Source organism: Ambystoma mexicanum, chromosome 14 (genome assembly GCF_040938575.1).
Source record: "Ambystoma mexicanum isolate Mex_15411 chromosome 14, UKY_AmexF1_1, whole genome shotgun sequence".
Classification (NCBI taxonomy): Eukaryota; Metazoa; Chordata; class Amphibia; order Caudata; family Ambystomatidae; genus Ambystoma; species Ambystoma mexicanum.
In genome coordinates this window covers 109,986,169-110,006,880 of record NC_090940.1, presented here as the reverse complement: position 1 = coordinate 110,006,880, position 20,712 = coordinate 109,986,169, and positions in this window count along the sequence as shown.

Genomic DNA, 20,712 nt, shown 5'->3' with positions numbered 1-20,712 from the left:
AGCAATGTCGTTACTGGCATGCCGCTGCGTGCGTGCACACATACTCGTAATCTACGGACCCGGTATTGCCTCCATGCCGGTAAAAATTGATTTTTACTGCCTAACTCGTAATGACCCCCAATGTCTCCTAATGGGCATGTCATGATTCCAGAGATCAATATGTGGGCCTGCGTCCCATGGGAATCCTTACATGACATTTGCAGAGTCAGAGAAAACACACCCAGGCACTACTAACAGTCATCCCCCTGAGTGGATGCAATGACAATGGTGTCAGGCATCCACACTATGTCTGCTACATGCCACTTATCAAAGACAGTTGATGCTCGATGGTCCGACTCATAGGTACACATGACACATGCAGAAAAATACGAGTGACACACCATCATATGCAAGTTGCGTTGCATCACACAAGTACCCATGTATGTACCCTGCATCACATTCCCGTCTCACAGGGTAAAGCTGTCCCCAGCCTGTGCACAGGTTGCCCAGTACACAGTACTGTCCTGTCAGTTCAATATCAGTGACACAAAGCACTGATTCCAAGTAGGAGCAATGTACACATGTGGCACACGAACATGTCAACGCTGCTTTGCGTGCCCTTGTGAATCTGGATGTGCGTGCGTGTGTATGTCACCGTCCTTGCATGGGAGAGTCCAAGCTCCCTGCATTCAGGACTCACATGCTTCCCATGGCAAGTGCATGCATACTCCTGGTACATGTGTGGAAGCCATGAACACGACCAGGCCGAAGCAGAATCCCTGCCACCCCATACTGTAGCTTCCGGCTTACTCTGGCACCATAACAGCTGTGAGCGTGCCTAGAAACCATAGGTCTCTTACGCCATGTAAAGACGGACCATGCCAGTGCCCATGGTTGACAGCTGGCATGAAAGTGAGCAGGAAACACAGTGGATGCAGGAACGACACAGACCCACAGAAGGGATCATCCGGTCTGTGCAGGTTGACCATGAGGAGCAGGGGCAGGCAGACCACTGCAGAGGATGCTGATGCATCAACCACCAGAGGTGTCCGTGAGAAGGGTGCTCCATGGGCTACCAGAACCCTGCCAGGCCCACCAGCACTCATGCACCCTGCCGAGTACTATGTCCCCACTGCCCCTACCAAAGACAATGACATGACCTCCCCCAACTCCAGACGAGGGAGAGGGAATCATTTTGGGGAACCCCAGTGGGGATGTCGCTCCTGCCTCACTACCAGACATGACTGATAGCACATTCCAGGCGCCACCCACCAACCTTACCCCACCTCCACCCCTCCACAGAATGACTCTTCCTCTCCACCTCCTGGGATGCAAAAACCCTACTTCACCCAACAGGAGGTGGAGGTCCTTGGGGTAGAGGTGCTCAGTAGGTATAGGCACCTTATTGGGCACCTTATTGGTCACAGCTCGATTCACACAGAGGTGGCAGCACGGGCACAGTTCTTGGCCAACATTTATGGCACATCAATACAATTGGGGTCTACCAGGACAATGCAAAGAGTTTAAGAAATGATGGGACGACCTCAGGCGGGTCACTGGCATTAAGACACGGACCTTGCTGGTGGCAGGGCTAGATGATCCATCGTGGCCCATGCTACGGGCCTGCATCAACCCCCTGGTACTCCGGTACTGAGCCAGATTTGCCCAGAGGACTGCCACAGGGTTGTAAGCATGGAAAGTCCTCTGCATATGCCCAGTAGGTGTTCTCCAGCTTCTCGGCGACTAACGCATGTCGATGAAGCACTTGCCACATGCATATTCACTGTGCCTCCAAGGCAAGATATCATTTGTCTGGTATCAGCTTGTGCTAGTGTGGGTTGTGTCTGGTGCCCATGTAGACGTAATTGTATTGTATTGTTTATTTATTTATAGAGCGCACCGGACCGTTAAGCAACTGGGCGCTTACAAGAAATAAATCTTAGGTTACAGGTACATAAATAATTGTGTCCTCCACATGTATGTGCTGTATGGCCCGTGGTGTTTGCTTTATCTCGTGTGTCCCTTTCAACTCTCTTGCAGCCTCCGTTGCCAGTGACCCCATGGCCCAGAGCACCGCCCAACACCTCATCTTATGTCAGAGCTGCAACCTACCCACAGGATGCAAACAAGGAGGAGGATTGACAAAGATGGAGATGTCCGAGGTGGCACAGGAGCAGCAGCAGACAGGGCATGCAGGCCCATTTAGCCCCCAAGAGACTAGTGTAGCTCTGTCTGCTGTGGCTCATGACCCTCCACCTGCTCCACCTGTCCCCCCACCCCTTGCCTGTATGCAAGCAGGGGAGCGATAGTTGCAGGAACAGAGGGCTCTGGGGGAGGAGGTTGCAGGGCTGAGAGCGGAACTGAGGGGTGCCAGAAGGGAACTGAGTGAGGTTAAGGATGCTGTCCGTGGGGTATGCAGTGATAAAATCGTGGCAAAAATGTCACCTGTACAAAAGAATTGCGGCAAAAATGCTGTGATTTGACCCGTTAAATGTGTAGCCCATTACACCATTTAAGGGGAGTGGGAGTTGCAGGGGGTGTCCCCGCTCCTCTTAAATGGTATAATGGGTCTGGTGGTTGCGGGGGTGTCCGCTGCATCCTTTACATGGATTGCGGCGGCCAACCACAGCCTTTTTGCCACGATATTTTGTGTCCACGGCCATTTTTGCCACGATTTTAACACATGGAACCGTCCGTGGCATCCACCTACATCTGTCACTGCCACAGCCCCTTCGCCTCACACATCCACCGCGCTCTCGCTCTCTTTCACTCTTCTACAGCCTGGGGTGGCCAGTGGCCCCGGCATGGTGAGATGAATGAAGAGGAGATTGAATTGCTTGTTCTGGGGAACCGTGATGCTGAAGGGTCAGAGGGTGACATGTGAGCTTCTATGATTTACCCTAATGTGTCCATCCCATTTTACTCACCGTGCCAAGTGGGTGCTCTATTTTATTTATTGTTTTTGATATTGCATTTTACCACTTGGCCCTCTGCCTCACTTTGTGCATGGCACCTTTATTCACAACCTTTCCTTTACCTGCTCTCATATTTCTAATTATGTATTCCTGTCACTGTGCACATGTTCCCTCTTTTCTTCAACAGTGTGATGTATTTTGCAATACAGATTATCATCTGCCATCCATGACTTCTGCTGCCATAGTCTACCTACATCCGAACACACTGACCTAGGACTTTTCCGCTATGTCGATAAGGTGATGAATAAAACAAATCAAAGGAATGAGCTGACTGAATGTTTTTGACAGACTCCATGACCTTCGAGCGTGTGCATTGGTTGGGTAGGAGCATGACTGGTGACTTACCCATTGGTATTTTGGGAAATTGGGGTATGTCCATCAGTCCTCATGTGACACCAGCCTGTTGTTATTTGTCTATGTTAAGTTCCCCAGGTGTCAGTGAGGTATGGGGATCCACGTCCCTTGTGTCTAGATGTTAGTGCAGCACATTACTGAGCGGTTATTAGGTGAGAAATTACAGTGTGTCCCTGCCAGGAGTCGATGCCAAGCGGTTGCCCTGATTTCCTTGTGTTGTCACATTTACGTTTGGTGGCAATATGGCTAATTTGGACATTTTGTCCTTCTCTGAAGAACAATTGGCAGAGGCTATTAGAGTGCCTTCCTTTTTTGAAAATGTAGATCTTATCTATCTATGTCCAACGTGAATAGTGACTCTCGATTACAGCTGAAGAATAAATTGTTCCCCACTCAGATGCACAGTAATTTGGTGACAGAACATTTAAGAGGTAATATTATCCCACAAGGTCTGCAAGCACGGAATGATCCCTGCCTCTTTATTGATGACGAGGAACATAAATCGTTGTTTTCATGCATTTCCACTAAATGCACTAGGGACTGGATGCTACTGTTCATTAACACTGCTCAGAAGGCGAGTCCATAAATAGAGCAGGGACTGCAATTGGCTGAACAAGCCATTTTGTCAAACAATGCTATTGAAAATGCTAAAGACAAACTGGAAGTTATCCAGAAACAGGTAACTGAAGTTATCGAAATAACAACTAACAAAAAAATGGAAAAGTTGAAAAAGGACGTGTTGAATTTTAGTAAGGAGGTAACGTATCCATATTTGAGTCCCAAATATGCAGGTCTCAGTTATTAGAACAATCAAGAACAAAGCAGGTGGCGACATTATGGGCAGCCATATAGAAAAACGGTCACCTTTTCGGATACATCGTCAGGCTCTGATTTAGAAAGTGAAGGCCAATACTATCGAGGGCAGGGCCAAAAAATAAATAATAGAAGAGCTTTTGATGTTCCTCTCCCGCCTCCGCCCCCGCTATTGTTTCAAACCTGTAGCAGGAAATATCAGGGGTAAATGACACCATGGTGGTTTTCAATTTATCCTCAAGGTTACTTTCTGGTTCTGATGTGACATTGTTAATCAAAGGATAGTCACTTGTTCCAATGTGCGACACTTTCAAGATGCTACTGAAGATCGAGTTTAGATAGTTGCTTTGCAAAATCAGACTCAAATTGGGCCTCATTACGAGCATGGAGGTAATGAAAAAAGGAAGGCGGAATGGTAATACCGGCATCGAGTACCGGTCCGGCCCATTACGAGCCTCAAAACCCGGCATTACCGCCACCGCCTGTACCGTGCCCCTATTTACCAGCATGCACGCGTCCACGCACCCTTGGCGGCGGCAATACTGGGATGCCGCTAACAGGAGGACATCACAAGTAAGGCGGGCATGCACCTACCGGCATCCCGAAGGCGTTAAATAGGGTCTGGGCGATGGCGCTACTACAGGCATCGAGGATCACCCGTAAATAGCAACCTGCTGTGTACCCAGCTGCCACAGGTGCACTCAATCACCACAGGGGGAGCCAATGGAGCCTGTCCCAGCACAAAAGGAGCACACCCACACACCACACCCCTTCCAACACCAAAATGATCCAACTTGCTGTAGCAATCCTGGGGCTGGAGAACATGCCTGCACTGCTACACCAGCAACAATAACAACTAGAACAACAACAACAACAACAGGCAGCACAGAGGAGACGCAGGAGGAGAAGGAGGGTGAGACAGGCCCAGCAAGTCCCACCAGTGCAGCCAGTGGTACCACGTAGGCAGCCACCAATCCCTCGCATCAGAGCTAGTCCATTCAACCTAACCCCTGTGCAGATCCACACCCTGTACCGTTTGGACCGGGACACCATCACCACCATAGTGGACATGATACACGACGACATTGTCAGCCTGATAGAAATCCGCACTGCCATCCCCCCTCTACTGAAGGTAGTGTCTGTGCTCCACTTCCTTGCCACAGGCACCTACCAGCACACAGTGGGGCAGCTGCATGGCATATCACAACCACTCTTTTCATGCATGCTGACCCAAGTGCTGGATGCCCTCCTGAAGCATGCAAGTATCCACATATCCCTACCACGGACTAGCCAGGAGCTCGCTGACACTAAAGTAGGCTTCCATGCACTGGCAGGCATGCCCAATTGCGTCGGTGCCCTCGACCGCACCCATGTAGAATTGGTGGTCCCTCATGCCAATGAGGTGGTGTACCGCAATCGCAAGCAATACCACTCCATCAATGTGCAGATGGTATGTGACTCCAGCAAGATGATCACACTTTGTTGTGCCCGATATCCCGGATGCACACATGATGCAATGGTGCTGCGTAACTCCTCGCTACCCCGCTACATGGAGCGACATGCTGGACGACGTGCCTGGATGCTCCATAAGTTGCCTGACTGGCCCATGGCAGTTCAGTGGGGGGGGGGGTGATATTGAAGGGGATGTATACTCCACCTGGGTGAGATTGGGGGGGATGCATACTCCACCTGGGTGAGATTGGGGGGAGGGGATGCATACTCTACCTGGGTGAGACAAAACACTGTTGCCCTGAACATCCCAATCTGAACATGACAAATCAATGCCCTACATAAGACCAATGCTGCACAGCAATGACAATATGCCAGACGCACAAGCAGGCCACCATGGGAATGTCAAGCGATGGATGACAAAACATGATTACAGCCGTGGCAATGCAGCTAGTGGGAATACATACAGAGTACCATACATCGCCAATATGGGTGGCAAGACATTGTTCCGCATCCACAGTACATGTACATCAGCATGCAAGTGAACACCCTGCATCATCTGGACAATGCAATCCACACCAGCAGACCATAGTACAGTACACATTGCATCAAATTAACCTGTGTGCATACATCCAGGGACATGTGCATGTCAACACCAAATAGCTAGAGCCATGGCAGTGATTTCAAATGGTGTCAGGTCAGATATTGACTTACACATACCTCATTGTGCTCCCATGCAGGTGATGGTGGCTATCCCTTGAAGCCGTGGCTACTTACCCCTGTACGGAACCCCCAGAACAGGCACGAAGAGGAGTACAATCGGGTTCATACCCGTACCCGTGTTGTGATTGAGCAGACCTTTGGCCTGTTGAAGGCACAGTTCTGCTGCCTCAGCAGGTCTGGTGGAGCACTCCTTTACGGGCCTGAGAAGGTGGTAAAGATCACCATGGTCTGTGTCATGCTGCACAACATGTGCATCCGGAGAAACGTACAACTGCCACCTGACATTGACCTGCATGCACTGGGTGAGGATGATGAGAATGATGATGGAGAAGCAGCACCCCTGGCAGTTCGTGATGCACAAGATGGCCGTGCTGTGCGCCAATCACTGATTGACGATTTCTTCTGAACCACAGGGATGCTGATGGTTCTGTGTTAGTACTACACTGGGCACTGGGATCTTGTGGACATGGACACAGGGAATGTGGGGAGTTGGGCGACAGGAGACATACAAAGGTAAGTGGGTTTGGGAGGGAGGGGAGGGAATCGTGTGCAGGGGAGTGGGGAGGGAATGCCATAGATTGGGGGAAAAGTGGGAAAATGACTGAAAAAAAGGTATGTGGTGGACATGGTTGGCTTGGTACGGCAATGGCTTCTATGAATTTTGAGAAAAGCAAACATTCCCCCGACTCTTGCAGTTAGGAAAGCACACATTTTTTGTAGTGTTTCACAAAACAAGCAATACCACACGCCAAACACTGAGCCATGGTACACAGGAGTTTTATGCTTACGGCCTGAATAGACGTACTTAGCATGTGTAAATGAGGAAACGGCAAGCATACATTTTTTGAAAGAGCACAGACAGACCTTTTCAAGGGTAGGTGACTTGTGCAGGTTACAAAAGTGTATGGTGCCTAAAGCAGCGAAGAAATGTAGGGCACATTTGGGAAATAAAGGGTTGTGTGGCAAAGGGCACCAGCAAATGGGTCGAAACGTTATGAAAACCACACAAACGCAACAAATGTCATACCTTTCAGCGTTCCCACAGGTGTCCCGATGAAAATGGTACTTCACATGTGTGAGTGCACCTACCGGGGCGCCGAGGGGTAAGCCTAAAACACCCCTATCCCCAAGTCTTTTCCGACAGCTGAATTTCAAATTTTTCCAGACGGGCAAACCATACAGATATGGGCCTAGGGTGTCCAAGCCACCAAGGAAAACAGGGAACCCCATGCATTTCCGAAGAGAGGACATCTGTGGGAATCGGCAGAGGTCTGACCTGCGAAAATCGGCCCAGAATGTATTACCCAGAAACTCTGGCAAAGTCCAAAATGTGGCGAATAACACACAATTTCTCCACATTTCACTCGACTCACCCACCGAAACACGCCGAAAACAACACATGGCCTACCGTTCCGTGTTCCCACAGGTGTCCCGATGAAAACAGTACCTCACATGTGTGGGTGCACCTACCTGGGCGCCAAGGGGAAAGCCTATAACACCCCTAACCCCAAGTCTTTTCCGACAGCTGAATTTCACGATTTTTGCAGACGGCACATCATACAGATATGGGACTCGGGTGTCCAAGCCACCAAGGAAAACACGGAACCCCATGCATTTCCGAAAAGAGGACATCCGTAGGAATCCGCAGAGGTCTGACTTGCGCAAATTGGCCCAGAATGTATTGCCCAGAAACCCTGGCAAAGTCCGAAATGTGGCGAAATAAACCCAATTCCTGCACATTTCACTCGGCTCAACCACCGAAACACGCCGCCAACAACACATGGCCTACCGTACTGCGTTCCTGTCAAGTGCATACAATAAGGGGGAAGAGAGTTCGACACTCTCCCCGAACTACATTGTGAAAACAGAAATAAAATATCGAGGCTGAGTACCCCAAAAGGAAATACACCGAACACGGGTTACAAAGGAACATACAAAGTACTTTATTTTATACTGAATCCAGTTACAAAAACAGAGCAAAATCAGATAGCTATCGGCCCTCAGTACAACACAATGAACTCCAGCGTGGTTCAGTGTGTTCAGTGAGAGACGCTGTACATTAGAATGCATTCGCTTTTTATACATTTGGTGGGCGCGATGTCCAGCCCCACTTCGGGTTAATATTCCTTTTAATACATCACCGATCTAGGGTTCGTGCCAAGCCTCAAATAACTGCATATAACTGGTTTGCCTTTAATACATGTATCAACAAGCGTATGCAATAACTGTGTATTCTAAAGTTTTCCATGCAGGCCTTCTTAAACATTAATACAATGTAGTTAAACAGATGTTCTTAGTTCAGTATTCGAATACATTGTCTCAACATATGCTTGTGGATTAGTTTCATTGCACGAGTAATCCTTCTACACATAGGTCAACGAAGGACAAGGTCTCCGTTCACGACCTCAACAAGTGGCCTGCTGGCAAATTACACATTAGCTATGTACAGAGGTCAAGACGGCCATGTTGTATTCTGGAATGACATTGTCCACCATTTTAGCTCACAGGGTGACTTTTACACAACGAATCCTAAAATGGCGGTTTGACCTAAAATGGCGTCTTACATGGATTTAAGGTCAGGACCTTGCAACACAGATTTCTTCCGCAAGCGACTTTCGAGCAGCTTGGCGTAGGCTAATATTAATATATTTATTACAATAGGAGGCATGATATACTTTCCATTTCGACAAACCCTCCTTTTGGCCTATGCCAAGTGCTAAAAACTACTTTGGATCTCCTTGCAAATAACTCCATGCATCATTGTCCATGCACCCTGAATCACTAATGGAAATATCTATTGCCATTAGGTCTTTTGCTAAAATATCCTTCAATACATATTCTTTGGAAGTCTTATCTGAGGCATACACTTTATGTCCTATCGAACCTATCGCTTGTGCGCAACATCCCCTAGCATCGAATACATACCAGGCAGACACTGAATACAGCAACAAAGAAACAACAGTATTCCCAAAATAATTAATAAGACCGAAAGTACCTTCCAAACCCAAGATCGCAAGAAGTCCCAGAACCAAGCGCTCAGATCACAGTTTCCCTCGGTAACATGCACTTCGGAATTAAGGACGTGCAGATTCTGTATTGCCTTGAAGATAGTTGGGGAGGAATCTGGTATGAAAACACAGCAAGCGGACCCCACTAATTTGCATACTCCACCACATTCAGCTAGAATGACATCTAATGCCATTCGATTTTGAAGTGCTACTAATCTTATCGCCTTTTGTTCTTACGCCATATTATAGAGTATGTCCGTGGTCCGGTTGATGGTTCTCTCCAGTACTCTCGCTAGTTTTCTGATATCTTCTGAATTCGCTATCTGCCCCCAAAATGGCACAACTGATTTAGCTATATCTCCCAAGACTTGAGCTGGGGTGTCGCCATTCCCATCCCGCCGTGGACGAGCCTTCAAAACTTCTTTTGTACTAGCTATAAACACCCCAGGTAACAGGATCCCTAAATAACAGGTTCCCTGCCAATCCCTGGGCAACCATGGGAATGCTACATTACCGCAGACAAAGTAAACAGGTTCGCCTACATACAAAGGTCTGTTCTCCCCAGTCAAATTTGCAACGTTGGCACAACCTAGAAAATCTCCCATTGACTGAGTTCCATTCCTCTGTATGCAAAAAGAAACTGAATCGGGGCTATGGTTAACAGTGTAAGAAGGAGGCATGGCATCCTTATTGCCTATCGGAGCCATTTTAAAGGAAATCAAAGATTGGAAGGACGAGACAGTTTATCAGAAGGCCTAATAGAAGCAACATTCGGTTTACTCCTATTTGCAAAAAGGGAGCATCCCAGGGGAGTCAAAAGACGTTTCTCAAAACTATTCAAATTGGTGCCATCAAAGTTCCCTGAGATGCTATCATTCCATCGGCCAAAGAACAGTGCTCTAAGAGAAGAATAGCAGGCAGTTGTCAATGGGAAAGGATGAATATACCAACCTAGCTCCTTATCCCTGTGTTGCGGTAAATGTGAGCAGACCCAGCAGTTGGATTTATTAAAAATGGCATGTGTAGCATTCATGATAAGTAGTAGAGTGTTATTGTGGTACCTTTGTCTGTGCTGGGAATCCCGTGGGGATAAAGTATGCAAATGTACAAAAGGAGTAGGAACAATGGGTGCACTTTCAGTAGGCAACAAAAGTTCTAAAGAGTGAGTTTCCTCAAGGTACCATAATCCTAAGGCAGCGACTATTAAAAAAACAAATATCATTATAAGAATACAGCAATACGTTTTCGGGGCCCAGGCATTTTGTCCATTGTCCCGGTTGGTCACCCCCTTATTTACAAGTCCCATACAAGCGGTAGCGGTGGCGGGCATCATAGTCTTCAAACGAACACTCCAAAGTTTGTTGCTGATGACCTCTCGGTCAAGCGACTTCTTAGTCCTTCCACCACCCCAGCCAACAGAATCCCCTTTCTCAAATATGGGCAAAAAGCAAGCCCTCGATGACTCTTTTCCTTCTCCGAATGCACAGCCGAACCGTGCCGTAAGTCTATCAGATGCACAGCAAAACCGTGCCGTAAGTCTATCTTCGTGGTCGTAGGTTATATCATACTTTTCCTGGTACTGATTGATCCAGAAACAATATGTCGTCACTTCCTGCTGGAAGCAACGTGTCGGAGGCCAGTGAAGGGGCTGAATTTGAAACAGCCGTTTCCGGGTGCACAATTTGTGGAAAGTGCGGAGACAAAATGGCAGCTGCCTCAAGCTTCCCGGGCTCAGAGATATTCTCTGACACACTCTCAGTGCTGCTTACTGCTTTGGGATCATTGGTTGCAGTATCAGCGAGGGGTTCTGTTTCTTCTGTAGCGTGTGGCACAGGGCGATGAAGTTTCTTGATGTGTGACGCGTGGATCCAGTTCTTTTGTCCAGCGACCCACACCGCTGTCTGGGTGACCAACAGGACTTGGAATGGCCCACGCCAGCGAGGCGCGAGGCAGGAGGTGCGCTCAAATGATTTGACGAGCACCCAACTCCCAGGCCGTATGCCGTGGCCCGGGCCCTCGTATCGCACAGGTAAAGCTTCTCGTACCTGGTGATAAATCAAATCCCTAAGGTGAATGCAAACAAATATCTACTATCCTTGTGTATAGGAATAATAAAGAACGCATTCTTTAAGTCCACAACACAAAAGTAAGTAGCTGTAGCTGGAATCATGGTTAGGATTGTCGGTACATCAGGCACAATTGGAAATTGCGGTGCCACAACTTTATTAATGGCACGTAAATCAATTATAAAACGGAATGGAATTACATTATCACCTTTCTTGTACACGGGTAAAATCGGACTATTACACAAACTTCCTGAAATTTCTTCAATCACCCCGCGATGCCCAAAATGGAAACAATACATTTCAAAGCTCGTTCGCCCTCAACCAAAATCTTATACTGGGGAATGCGTGGCAGCTCAATTCCATGTTTCAAAACTATTTTGACAGGCTCAATCTGTAAAATACTGACATCATTGTCGTCAACAGCCCACAAGCTCTCTGGTACATTAATGAATTCTGAAGGCAAAGGTCTAGTCAAAAATTGCGAGGCAGAAAATTTCTGTGGTGAAATCGTCAAGCGCACTCCATCAGAAGAACAATAATTCACTGCATTTAATTCTTTTAACAAATTCAACCCCAGCAAGTTCTCTCCGCAATCCGAAGTCAACAGAAATGGACATTGGTCCGTAAAGGGACCCAAAGAAATAGGTATCGGCATAGAAACCGGGCAAACAACTGGTGCACCAGAAAACCCTACAGAAACATTAGTTTGCCCTGACAGTGGAATGTTTGCAACCCGTGAATGATCAATGGAACACTTCTGTGCTCCAGTGTCTAACAAAAACTGATGTTTCCTATTTCCCACCACCATTTCAACGTAGGGACCTTTCTGATTGACGGGAATAGGTGTAGGTTCCAAACCCTGCTTCGGGCAATCCTAACGAAACAGAATATCATCAAAAGGAAGCTCTTCAGATAAATATGCAGCGGAAGGATGATCAAATATGTTACACTCGGAGTCTGATTGTCCTGCGTAAAAGGTCGCTGAGGGTCCTGTGTAAATTGACCTCTACCAGGGCCCCCTAAGCCCGGGCGACCTCTGGATCGCCTACCCATATTACCAAATGTATTATTCGACCTTTGTTGAAGTACGGGGCATTGCGCTCGCCAATGACCCTCTCGACGACAATAAGCGCACTGGTTAATGTTCACAGGACCCAAGGGCACATTCCCCTGTGGGACATACTGACCTCTAACCTGAGAACTACCCCCTCTGGGGCCACTAACAATTTGCTGCAATAGCACTTTAGTTTTTAAATCGCCTTTCCGTTTTTCAATCCTATCTTTTTCATTATTGACACAGTTCTCATAGTACTGAGCCATGTGCAGTACTTCTGATTGTGATTTCGCCTGCCAAGCGCTCTCAGAAAACATCATTTGTGAGTGGATGTCAGGCAGCAATCCACGTACAAATTTGTCCACAAATAATCTTTTCCCAGATTCTGTGCCTAAGTCTTGTCCACTGAAATCCGAGAATACCTGTTAGAACCGATTAAAGAACTCGGTAGCACCTTCAGACTTTCCTTGGACACAGGCCGTAAGCTTGTCCCAAATAATTCTTTTTTCAGGAATTATGGTTTTTAATTTAGCAACGATTCTATCAGGCAGAGTTAATATTACCTGTTGCGGTCTTTCGCCAGGTGGCCTTTCCCCATCGAGTCTAGTTATATTCGCCCATGTATCTCCCAACCCGGGTACATCGTCAATAGTTCTAATTTGTTTCCATAAATCTATGGGCAGGAGTACAGGAAACAACAAATCGATGTCACCTAAGGTGAACACTGAGGACTGCAAAGCGGATTCTATCTCTTTATAGAACCCTGTCGGATTTTTCCTAATATCAGGAATAGATTGCCTAATAGTATTCACTTCCTGTCTTGAGAATGGAATGTGAACAAACTGTGATACATAATGAGCAGGAATGTTCACAGCGACTATATTATTTACAGCATCGGCCGCAACCTCTCTCATAGGCAACTGAGAAATAGGTGACTCCGAACGCCTGCTTAGCAACAGAGCCAAGTTGAGCTCTAAAGCAGTCGAAGAAGTGTCTAGTGAAAAAGCTCTCTTATAAATGCTCAATTACTCTGTGGGACAACTAATCTTCCTTTTTACACATTCATCCTGCGAGTATTCTACCATTACCTGTATCACTTTCCTCTGCATTTCTAACGTATATTGACTATATGTGTCATATACCTCAACTGGAGTTATCGATATGTCTGAAATCCATCTAATGGCGTCTTTCTTACAAATTCGCATTTCCTCCGATATTGGTTTACGACACGGAAGGAACCGTTTCTGAACATACATATTTTCCTCTTCATCATCCTCATTCTGTAACTTTTGTAACTCCTTTCTATACCCAAATAACCTCTCGACATGCTCATTTACCTTCTCCACAGTGTCTCTAGAAAGCACTGGAGTGTTTAGATCCCTTAACCCTTGTGGAACATCCGCATTATTTAATCTTCGCCACATTATACATAACTGAATCCCTAAACCTTCAATAAAAACATTTTTCTCAGGAAAATTATCCGAATTACAAAGTGTGGCAAAAACGCTAGCTTGATCATCCTTCTCCATACAATGCTTAGCCCATGCAATCAACTCACATTTCTTCTCCGGCGGTACAGTATTGCGAGTGACAACCTTTGTTCCTGTACCTCAATCGATTACAAGCGGCTCAGGACCACTTGGAAGAGAGGGAGCAGGCAAATTCGATGGAGGTACTATAACTGGTGCGATAAAAAGAGGCGGAGGAGCAGGTGGAGGGACAAAAACCGGAGGAATAGGAACAGCAGGTTGAGCAGGAAGAACAGGAATAACAGCAAGAAGAGGTACAGCAGTGGGAAGAGGAACATACGGAGGTGGTGCAGAGGCACCAGGCCTTCGTTCATTTAATATTTTGTCAATAAACTCATCAGAAATATGAAGATCTTTAGAAGGATAGATTTTCTGAATTCCAAGTGAGAAAGCCCTATCCATATTTTTAGTCGCCTCAGACTGTTTGTCTTGGTCATATAACAGCGCTTTTTCAGCGTACGTTTTATGACGGCGTGCATGTTTCTCTCTACCTTTAAAATGTTGCAACGCTTCTTTTTTCCAATTCTGCACAACATTAAATGCTGCAGATCTAGCCTTTTTCTTTAACAAGACTGACTCCAAATATTCAATACGAGGGATCTCAAAACTACCATTGATTGGCCACTGAAGTTCGGAGGCATGTCTGGTTTGTCTGTGCCAAATATCATTAAATACTATACTTCCAATGCCATGCTTACAGTACATAGTCCATGCCGGCGACCCCTCCTGCGGTGCGGGACGACTAAATTCTAAAGATTGTCTATCACTGCGGAATAATGCCCTAAAGCAGGTAGACAATTTCCCAGGCATATCTCAAATTCTTGGTGTTACCTGGTCAATAATTGTGTCTGCAGATACAATGTGCCAAAATTCAAATTGTCAGGGTTAAATTAAGAATCGGGTCATGACTCACCTGACCAAACCTAAGGTGGACCGATCGGTACTTCTAAGAATCTTACCTAACTAATCTTACCTCGTGTATGGTGATTTCGGCAAATCTACCTGCCTCGATAAGTGGACCCTCGTCAAGATGCCGTCTCGGACCACACGCTTATCGTCCAAGGATCGGGTCGTGCAGCGCTGCTGAGGTGTCGCGTCTCGTTCAGGGGGCCCCTTATGTCACACCGTCCGATCCCGGTCCGATAGCATGTGTCAACCTTCAACAATCCGGCATCAATCTTGAGGGTCCCTATTCGGGCGCCAACTGTGAAAACAGAAATAAAATATCGAGGCTGAGTACCCCAAAAGGAAATACACCGAACACGGGTTACAAAGGAACATACAAAGTACTTTATTTTATACTGAATCCAGTTACAAAAACTGAGCAAAATCAGATAGCTATCAGCCCTCAGTACAACACAACGAACTCCAGCGTGGTTCAGTGTGTTTAGTGAGAGACGCTGTACATTAGAATGCATTCGCTTTTTATACATTTGGTGGGCGCGATGTCCAGCCCCACTTTGGGTTAATATTCCTTTTAATAGATCACCGATCTAGGGTTCGTGCCAAGCCTCAAATAACCGCATATAACTGGTTTGCCTTTAATACATGTATCAACAAGCTTATGCAATAACTGTGTATTCTAAAGTTTTCCATGCAGGCCTTCTTAAACATTAATACAGTGTAGTTAAACAGATGTTCTTCGTTCATTATTTGAATACATTGTCTCAACATATGCTCGTGGATTAGTTTCATTGCACGAGTAATCCTTCTACACATAGGTCAACGAAGGACAAGGTCTCCGTTCACGACCTCAACAAGTGGCCTGCAGGCAAATTACACATTAGCTATGTACAGAGGTCAAGACGGCCATGTTGTATTCTGGAATGACATCGTCCACCATTTTAGCTCACAGGGTGACTTTTACACAACAAATCCTAAAATGGCGGTTTGGCCTAAAATGGCGGCTTACATGGATTTAAGGTCAGGACCTTGCAACACAGATTTCTACTGCAAGCGACTTTCGAGCAGCTTGGCGTAGGCCAATATTAATATATTTATTACAATAGGAGGCACGATATACTTTCTATTTCGACAACAGAAGCCGAATTAATTCGACCCTCCCACCGTGGTTGGCACAGGTACCTGATAGTATAAACAGGTCACCACGTGGCAGCCAATGGGGGTAAGAGGAGTTAGGGAGAGGTTGTGGATAGGGTAGGGGATTTTAGGAACACCGGATAGAGGGTTAGGGAACACCTAGTTTGGATAGGACAGGGGAAGCAACAGGGAAAGAAAACTAACTTCTAACACTTAAACATAGTACCTTGTAATACTCTATACATGTAATTTCCATTCATAACCATTCCTGCTTAGTAGAACCCAGTATAGGTACACCTTAATAATTGTACTGACTCTTCCTTAATGCATGAATCACATATATAGCAAGCAGGATGAACATAAACCGTTGGGAGAACTCCCACAATGATAAACAATACACATGGCCCTCAGGGCCAGCAGAAGCAACGAGCACAAACATAAGACAAAACCTTGACATGTAACATAAACATAGGCAGCATGTGCAATCCTATCCTGAAATCACCCCCAAAACCCAGTTACCGCACTGGTTGGAGGTATATTGTGACCCAAACAGATTAGAGCCCCTGGGAGGGATTAGATACGAACAGGATTGAACCTTGTCATGTCCGAAAGCCTTTACCACTCGTAAAATAGACTGGACAGAGTTCATAGTACCAATACTGATCCTGTTATGCTTTAATCATCATGCCCCCATCCATTGTAGCAAGTTCATGTGGTCTTTACAAGCACCTACACCGTGCCAACCCTACCAGCCCTTCCCGCACTTATCTTATGTCCGGGAGGCCCACAAGCCGTCCCGGATGCAGTAGTGTCATGCCAACAGCAGCCTACAGCGTACTCTCCACCCACCGCCGCTGCATAATCTTCTTCCGTAGCTGAAATCCTTATTAGGCTGCAGATTGCTGTTGTCCTCCAATGCCCGCTCCCTGCTGAAAATAAAATAAGCCACACCTGCCACGCGCCGTTGGCCTGTAATAAGCTGTTCTTAATCACTAACAGCTGGTCACACGCGCGCGTGGCTTCACAACTACATATTTCCCAAGTGCTGCTGGGAATTGTAGTTTTTCCATATATTTCATGTCTCTAGCCTTTTCAAAGTCTTTTGCACACTCCCCTCTTACACCAACCCTTATTCCTGACATTACCTCCTCTCCCAGGGCCCTTCCCAAGGCCGGGTTTAGACGGGTGTCGCAAATGAAATTGTGTAATCAACCTGGGAGCATGCACAGCTCCTGCTGGTTCCCAAGAACAATCTTCAGGACCATAACCTTTCCATTGAATCAAATACCATAACTTCTGGTTCCTTTTCTTGACATCCAAAATACATTCCACTTCATATTCCCACTGTCCTTCTTTCATAATCGCTGGAGGCCGTTTAGTAGTCATCCCAGGGGCTGCGGGTTTAAGTAAAGATACATGGAATACCGAGTGTATAGCTAAATTCTTAGGCAAAGGTAATTTTATAGCAGTTGCAGACACACATTTAATAATTTCATATGGCCCAACGATCAAGGCATACATTTCCGTGATCCTACCATGGATGAATTCTGAGTTGATAGCCACACCCTGTCCCCCACTTGATATTTAGGACTGTTCTGTCTATGCTTATCAGCTTGTTTCTTATATTGGGCCTCATTACGACCCAGGCGGTAAGTTACCGCCTGGGTCGTGCCTTTACCACCATGGCGTAAACGTAGTTTACGCCATGGTGGTTGGCGGACTTACCGCCCCATTCTGAGGTGAGTGGGGCGGTAAGTCCCCATTAACCCATTTACCCTTCCCCATTCCCATTTTTGCCCCATAGGGCATAATGGGAGTGGGGAAGGCGTTAATTACGCCACCGTAAATTACGGTGGCGTAATTAACAACAAGGTCCCTTTGCGCCATGGATTTTAACACCTGCTAAAAGCAGGTGTTAAAACCTCCATGGCGCTAAGGGACCTCGGAATCAGGCGGTAAGGGTCAGCGCTGTTTACGCCGCCGTAAACCCCTTACCGCCTGGGTCCTAATGAGGCCCATTGTCTTTTTACTCGCTCCAAATTTGCTCATGCTTTCTGCCTGACTTCGAGAAGCAACTGTTTACGCTCTTGCAACACTGGCATGATTTCCACCTCTGGCAAATGTTCTGGTATCATAGTCTGCTCACGACCATGCAGATATTAATTGGGTGCCATTCCCAAAGAACTGTGAAATGTAATATTGTATGTGAATTCCGCTAACCATAGGGCTTGCACCTAGGATCTTCTGCCATCTCCCAAATACCCTCGCAAATATTGCTCAAGTGCTTGATTCACCCTTTCCATCTGACCATCTGTTTGGGGATGATTACTGGTGGATAGACCACAATTGATTCCCAACATCTGACAAAAAGCACGCCAAAATCTGGAAGTAAACTGCGAACCTCTGTCTGAGACAATGCTCTTTGGTAAACCATGCAGTCTCACCACATGTTGTAAAAATAACTCTGCCAACTGGTCCGCTCCTGGTATTTCAACACAGGGAATTAAATGGGCTTGTTTAGACAAGAAATCCACTACTACCAGAATGGTATCAAATTGGTTGTCGGGGGGGGCAGATCTGTGATGAAATCCATTGAAATATGAGTCAGTGATTTCTCAGGGGTGGGTAATGGTTGTAACAACCCTCTTTTCTTAACATGATCTGCCTTGTTACATAAACAATTTTCACATTGTACCAAATATGTCATTATATCCTGGCTTAACGTGGGCCACCAGAAATATTTTTCCAACATCGTTTGCATTTTTCTGTGACCTGCATGTCCTGCCAATGGAGACTTATGACACCAGTATAAAGCCTTATCCTGTAACACTTTATTTGGTAAATACAAATGACCCTGATGATAAGGCAGCCCTTCCCGTACCGTTCGTGTCGGATGACTGTTCCGTCACTTCAGCAATTGCCTGGATGGTAAGGCTTTCTTAACCTGTTCAATGAACTGCTTCGTAATAGCCCCAATAATTTTTTCTGGCGGAATGATTTCTTTCACTTCACCTATTGCATTATCCAAACTTTGTTGCCGAGATAAAGCATCCACCTTTCCATTCTTACTCCCTGGCCTAAATGTCACCACAAAATCAATTTCATTGAAGTACTGGGACCACCGTAATTGTCTAGGACTGAGGGTTTGGGCAAATCCTTGTGATTAGTTACCACCACCACCTGATGCCTTGCTCCCAGTACATAATGCCTTCACTCAAGGAATGCTGATACCTCACAGTACCTCACATGTGTGGGTGTACCTACCAGGGGGCAAAAGCAAAAGGGTAACCCACAGGTAACTCCAAGCCTTTCGGCATAGCACATTTTGTTTGTGTGGGCAACCTACAGATTTGGGCCTAGGGTGTCGAAGCCAGCAAGGAAAACAGGGAACCCCATGCATTTCCCAAAAGAGGACACCCGTGGGAATGCACAGAGGTCTGACTTGTGCGAAGCGGCCCAGAATGTATTACCCAGAACCCCAGACAAAGTGAACATTGTGTTTTTTCCCCACCAAATATCACACTTTGTCGGGGATTGTGGCTAATAAAAATTGGGGCAATTTGTGCAAGGCAGACCTCTGTGGATTGCCATGGGTGTCCTCTTTTTGTAAATGCATGGGGTTCCCTGTTTTCCTTGCTGGCTTCGACACCCTAGGCCCAAATCTGTAGTTTGCGTACATGAACAAAATGTGCTGTGCCGAAAGGCTTGGGGTTACCTGTGGGTTACCCTTTTCCTTTTGCGTCCCAGGTTGGTGCACCCACACATATGCGGTACCGTTTTCATCGAGACACGTGTGGGGACACGGGAAGGTAGGCCATGTATTGTTGGTGGTGTGTTTCGGTGGGTGGCCAAAAGGGGACACCCGTGGGAATGCACAGAGGTCTGACTTGCGCAAAGCGGCCCAGAATTTATTACCCAGATCCCGAGACAAAGTGAACATTGTGTTTTTTCCCCACCAAATATCACACTTTGTCGTGGATTGTGGCTAATAGAAACTGGGGCAATTTGCGCAAGACAAACCTCTGGGGACCCTTGGAAATACATGATGTTCCTTACTCAATGTAGACTTCATTTTCTGTGTAAACCCACAGGGTTCGAGACAATACAGGCTAGAACAGCTTTTTTAATTTCATGTTCACAAGGGTGTCCTCTTTACAGAAATGCATGGGGTTCCCTGTTTTCCTTGCTGGCTTTGACACCCTAGGCCCAAATCTGTAGGTTGCTCACATGAACAAAATGGGCGGTGCCGAACGGCTTGGGGTTACCAGTGGGTTAGCCTTTTCCTTTTATGCCCCAGGTAGGTGCACCCACACATGTGCAGTACCGTTTTCATCGGGACACGTGTGGGAAAAGAAGACACCCGTGGGAATCCAAAGATGTCTGACTTGCGCAAATCTCCCCAGAATGTATTACCCACAAGCCCCGCCAAAGACCCACATGGAAGAAGGGTGCCCAAGGCCAGGGATATTACCGCCGACTTTGCTGGACCTCTGGCTGGCCTGCGGTACAGTTTCTCCCCACCAGGGAGTCCCGGCAGTGTGCCAATACCTCCCCGAAGGGAAAAGCTGTAATGCAGCCCAGCCGCAACTCCAGGACGGTTGGAGGTGATGTCCCCGGCCTTGGACATCCATGCACCATGTGGGTGTACCGTCTGCTAAGCACAGCAGCAGCTCCAGTGATCCCCGGCAGGATCCCCATTCCTCCCCGGAGGTGACACCTGTA